The sequence below is a fragment of the Cariama cristata genome, unplaced genomic scaffold (genome assembly GCF_000690535.1).
Source record: "Cariama cristata isolate BGI_N322 unplaced genomic scaffold, ASM69053v1 scaffold1025, whole genome shotgun sequence".
Taxonomy (NCBI): Eukaryota; Metazoa; Chordata; class Aves; order Cariamiformes; family Cariamidae; genus Cariama; species Cariama cristata.
Window position 1 is genome coordinate 1 of NW_009615576.1, and position 5,837 is coordinate 5,837.

The 5,837-nt window shown below is 41.0% G+C and overlaps 1 protein-coding gene across 1 annotated transcript in view; it reads left to right on the plus strand.

Annotated features, from left to right (window-relative positions):
* Positions 1-3,479: 3,479 nt before the first annotated feature.
* UBE3A (ubiquitin protein ligase E3A) overlaps positions 3,480-5,837 on the plus strand; it is a 50,307-nt gene continuing 47,949 nt past the window's right edge. The window contains exon 1 of the mRNA XM_009699844.1: positions 3,480-3,567. The gene's annotated coding sequence lies outside the window, so the exon portion shown is untranslated. The remainder of the gene's footprint in view (positions 3,568-5,837) is intronic.

Here is a 5,837-nt window from a genome sequence, read left to right on the forward strand (position 1 = left end):
GGCATGGCCGGCTGTGGCAGTCGAGGAGGTACGGGTATGTGAAGTACTGCGAGGGTGCAAAACTAGTGTGCAAGGCCTGCTTAACAAAGTAGGTGTGTTCACTTGCTCGTGTTACCTTCTGTCCAGTCTGAAGAGTTGAATCTGCTAACCTGTGAACTTGCTCCCTTGCTGATAAATGTGATCTGTCGCTCCTGACAACAGGACTTTTTGTGTTTCAGTTTTTAAGTGTACCTGCAGTATTTCTTTTAAAGAAACTCTATGGGTTGTTATGGTTCACAGTCGATTTGTAAATCAGATGTCTAAAATGATGTGGTCATTCAGGAAATGAAACATGTTCCACAACTCTTCTTTAAGTGGCAAGCACCTGTATTCTATGAACTTGTAGTTATGGGGTTTTTTGTCCAGTTAATGGAAATATGTTATGTTTCCTTCTGTGTAAGCGATGTTCTGATTCTGGGACAAAACCTGTGTCTTACACATCACTTCAGGGATGATCCCTCTGTGACTGTGTGGAAACTTCCCTACCTCAGTAGGAGTCGATGCAAATCTGAGGCTCTGTGAGAATCAGCTTGTTAGATTAATTTTACCATGCCTCTTGCACATCTACCAAAAAGTTCCTCAGTGGGAAATTGTACCTGATTTTAGCTTTGCTTTCCTAACAAAGTAAAACCTACATAACTGTATTGTCAGTTTATCTTTTTTTTTTTTCTGACTGGTTTGAAAGAGAGAGGTCTAAAAGATAAGATTAAGTTCCTAATTCATGCAAATAACATCCAGTTAGAGATTCCTTGCTAAGGGAGAAGCTACACTCTAAGTTTAACTGCTTTGTTAGACATCTGTGACTGAGTGGAAGAATAATAGAGGTGGTGAGAGGTAGCTCTTGGTAAGAACGAAAACTGTTGGAAAATGGGCTTTACAGTTCTCACAAACTGCTTGGTTTGGATGGTGACACTAAATACTCTGTGCCCTTTCATCTTGGAAACGGTTAAAGGTACTTTTTTAAATTTGAAAATACTGTGAAACTCAGAGTTTAAGAGTGTTGATTTGAAAATATGAAATGTACTCTACCAAATTGCTATGGATATTCAGTAGTTTTCCTCACATACATTTGTCTTTTAGAACAGATGCTTTTTGCAGTGTTTATGACTTGTCCTCATAACAGTGATGTTCTGTAAATTTAATACGGACGAACCTTGGAAGAAAAGCTAGACCACCGCTCTAGGTTTACGGGGCTGAAAAATACCTTTAATTGAAATTATTTCCATACAGTATTACAGACACTTCATCTCTTTTATGAATTCCTTCCATTCCACTCTATTTACTATTTAATGTAGCATCTTTCACACTGGAATTAACAAAATCTTTTTCTGTTTACCAGAGTTGTTTGCTATTTTTCCTCACTGGATTCTCCTCAGTATCTCTCATGAATTTAGAAATAAAAGCGCTAAGCTAGATGGCAGAATAAATGGCTTGATTTGCTTCAGGTTACTTCAGGGTATGATTGTGTGACTATGGGGGGGAAGTGTTTGAAGGAAAGGTAGGCTTGAAAAAGCACAGGTGTTTAACTTTTTCACAGCAGTGTGTTTCAAAGCCTAGATCTCAGTCCCGGTCCTCTTCAGAACTCTAACATTGTGTGGGTTTGATCCTTTTTTTAATAGCAAACAAAACTTGTAGTCTTTTAATTACTCCCACTGCTTAAAGACATATGTAAATGATGATTCTTTTCTGAATGGAATTTAAAACTGTGTGTATATGTTAAATACATCTAGGGATGTTCTGAGCTTGTTAGAGTCCCTATTAGAGCACCTTGAGATTGTCCCTGTTCTAACTGACTTGAGAAAATAAACCAGGTTCTTTTTCCTTTCATTTAACTTCACTTTTTGTAGGAGAAAACCTGCTTCAGAAATATGAAATTACATATGTACCCCAGTGTAAAATCATGCTTATTTCATTATGAATATGTACTTTGTTGTACATTGTACTTTTCTTCACTAGTTCTCTATGAATTCACAGGTTCTACTTAACCAAATGCATAATTGGGGGGTGGGAAATACCTTTGAGTCAAGTTTTAGTAGTCATAACCATGTTTAATTGTGAACATGTTTAAGCATATAACATTTTGTATAACAATAATTAGTGTCGTACATGATATGACACTTATGGAGTGAATTTAGTGTTTACATTTTTGTAAATATGCATCATCTTAGTTGTTGCCATGCAGGAATTATGATTTTTTTTTTTTGCCTCTACTACTTTTGGTGTCAGTTTACTTAGTGAACATCCAGAGAGAATTCATCTTTTTTTTAAATGCAGGAAATGTCTTTCTCCTTCCCCCCACCAGGGTATTTGTACACTGGAAGACAAAAGCCACCAATTCTTAAAAATAGAACATGCAATTGAGGGGCAGGGGAGAGAATTCCTCAAGTGTGAGGCATGTATCTCATTTCCAGTGTCAGTCTGTTTCTGGTACTATGGGCCAAGTCTTTGCTTTGTTTCAGTTAATTGATACTGATTTTTAAACAAAGGAGGTATGTTTAACACTTTTTCTGAAATATCCAGTATATTTAAGGTAGCTGTAAGCTTTATAGAGAAGCAATGTTGAAAGGTTTTCTGTCATTAATCAAATTCTGATTTGTACATGGAACAAGAGGGGTAATACATTTGCTATCAGGATCTGTAACAAATAATTTAGAGTATGATGTTTCCTTTTTTTGAAAAAAAAATCTCCTCCCCTCCCAGGAGACTGCTATAAGCTTTGCTAAATAGTTGGTTCCCAGAGACAACAGCAATGAGCAAATCGCGTGTTTGAAGTGACTTTTGTCACCTTAAATACTTTGACCTTAACATTTACTGCATTAACTTCCTGTATTTACAGGCAGTGCCTGACAGCCTTGTAAGGCTGTATTGCCCATGAATAAAAGTTTGGAGGAAAAAAAAAGACAAGACCCAGCTGATTTGTATGGATAGTAATGTGTGTAATATATCTGGTTGGTTAGCAGAAAGTCAGCAAATACAGTGTGAAGGTAATTTTGTAACAAAGCAACACTTCAGTAGCTATACCAGCTGGTAAGACATTTCTTCAGGAAAATAACCTCATAGGAGAAATATAAAAAAGATAAAATCAAATAGTGTTGAGATTCAGGATTCATGCTTGGCAATGTAACACATGACCAAATAGCACGTTAAATTGCTGTTTTTGAATAGTTCCACCTTCTTGTGGCTAGGAGTGACAGAAATTACTGACAAAATAACTTACTGGTTGCAAAATTACATTATAAATATTACCATAGTGTTCTGTCTCACAAATACTCTTATGAATGAATCTCTTAAAGGAAGCATTAACTACTTTTTACTCTTAATAGGTTGAACCTGCTTCCCTGTATTATGCAAACTGCTGAATGGAGGAAGGGGGTGGAAGTCAGTTTTTCCAATACTCTTTCCATTACCGTCCTGCATGGTTCTTTACCCATGTTTTACAGTGGTGAAGAATTAGGAGAAGCTGCAGTTGTTCAGCTGAGTGGAACTAAATGAGTGGCTTCCCTCTGGACCCTCACTTCACTGTCTTAGGTAAGAGGGGTGACTGCTTCTTTTGAAGCAACTTGCATTTCCTTAGAAGAGAGGTATATGTTTTTTAAGAGAAACTTCTAGTTAGCTAAGCAGAGGTTTGGACTCTCCTTTTTTTTTTTTGTAATCTGGTGGCTTGAAAAGGATATTCACAATATGTAGCTGTTCAAAACTTTTCATCAAAGAGCATTACTGTTTGCATCCATCCAAATAGCTTTAAAAACATACTCTATGTTCGCATACTTTACCTGTGAGAATCGTGCTTATCTTGTATAGTATGTCAACAGTGGACTGTCCCAGAGGTGAATGGTTTAGTGCAAACTTGATCTGATCTAATCTACCAGTTGGCTGCTTGATGTGGACAGTACTACTTTTTTTTTTTCTGTATCACAGAATGGTTTGGGTTGGAAGGGACCTTTAAAGGTCATCTACTCCAACCCCCCTGCAGTAAGAAGGGACATCTTCAACTCGATCAGGTGGCTCAGAGCCCTATCCAGCCTGACCTTGAATGTTTCCAGGGATGGGGCATCTACCACTGCTACAGGGGCAGCCTGTGGCAGTGTTTCACTACCCTCATTGTAAAAAGATTTCTTCCTTATATCTAGTCTGAATCTACCCTATTTTATTTGAAAACTATTACCTCTTGTCCTATTGCAACAGCCCTGCTAAAAAGTCTGTCCCCATCTTTCTTATAAGTCCTCTTTAAGTACTGACAGGATGCAATCAGGTCCCCCCAGAGCCTCCTCTTCTCCAGGCTGAACAACGCCAACTCTCTCAGCCTGTCCTCACAGGAGAGGTGCTCCAGCCCTCGGATCATCTTTGTGGCCTCCTCTGGACTCGCTCCAACAGATCCATGTCCTTCTTGTGCTGAGGACCCCCGAGCTGAAGGCAGTACTGCAGGGGGGGTCTCACCAGAGCGGAGCAGAGGGGCAGAATCCCCTCCCTCGACCTGCTGGTCACGCTGCTTTGGATGCAGTCCAGGCCACGGTTGGCTTTCTGGGCTGTGAGTGCACATTGCCGGGTCATGTCCAGCTTTTCATCCACCAGCACCCCCAAGTCCTTCACCACAGGACTGCTCTCGATCCCTTCAATCCCTTCAAGCCTGTATTGATACTGGGGGTTGCCCTGACCCAGGTGCAGGACCTTGTACTTGGCCTTGTTGAACCTGAGGTTCACATGGGCCCCCTTCTCAAGCTTGTCCAAGTCCCTCTGGATGGCATCCTGTCCCTCAGGTGTGTCAACAGCACCACTCAGCTTGGTGCTGTCTGCAGACTTGCTGAGAGGGTACGCTCAATCCCACTGTCCATGTCATTGATGAAGTTATTAAACAGTAGTAGTCCCAATATGGACCCCTGAGGGGCATCACTTGTCACTGACCTCCATCTGGACATTGAGCTGTTGACCACCACCTTCTGGATGCAACCATGCAACCAATTCCTTATCCACCAAAGATCTGTATCTCTCCAATTAGGAGAGAAGGAGGCTGTGTTGGACTGTGTCAAAGTCCCAATAAATCATATCTGTAGCTCTTCCCTTGTCCACTGTTGTTGTCACTCCATCACAGAAGGGCACTGAGTTGGTCAGGCAAGACTTGCCCTTGGTGCAGCCGTGTTGGCTGTCTTGAATCACCTCTCTATCCTCCATGTGCTGCCTTGTTCAGTCCTTGAGTAACATAATTAATTACAAAGCTGTGACCTAAGTAACTAAAGACTAAATTAAAGTGTCTCAAAAACTATAAGGTAGTTTAAAACCCAATGGAAATTTGGTCTTTGTGGGCCTTGCATCAGCCAGTGGGATCACATGCAGAAAATCATGGAATCTGTATTTGGGTTTAGTGGCTGTTGCGTGACAACGATTAGTCCACACAGTTTTCTTTTCATTCTGGTGTCCTGGGAGGACTGTGGCAGGATTTCTGCTGTCTTGACCAAGCTAGGGTTCTAGGGGTGAAGCTAGTTCCTCATCTCTCCTCCATAGAGGAGACCACGCTCTTACTCCCTTTGGTGGACCCCTTTTTAGACTTGTTGATACTTCCTTGATAATCATTATACCAAAGAAACTGGTGAAATGAGGAGATTAGAATGACAAATAAGCACCCCCTCACCCTTACCTTTAGGAGCTGTGTGCAGGGCAGACACAAGAGCTGTCTGCAAGGTGTTGCCAAGCTTTCGTGGTTCTGAGAGATGCCAGACTTGTCCAGGCAGCCAGGCTCTGGCACTCCTTGTGTACTCCTGCTCTGGTATGCTCTGTGGGACCCCGGTTGGAGCAGCTGTAAT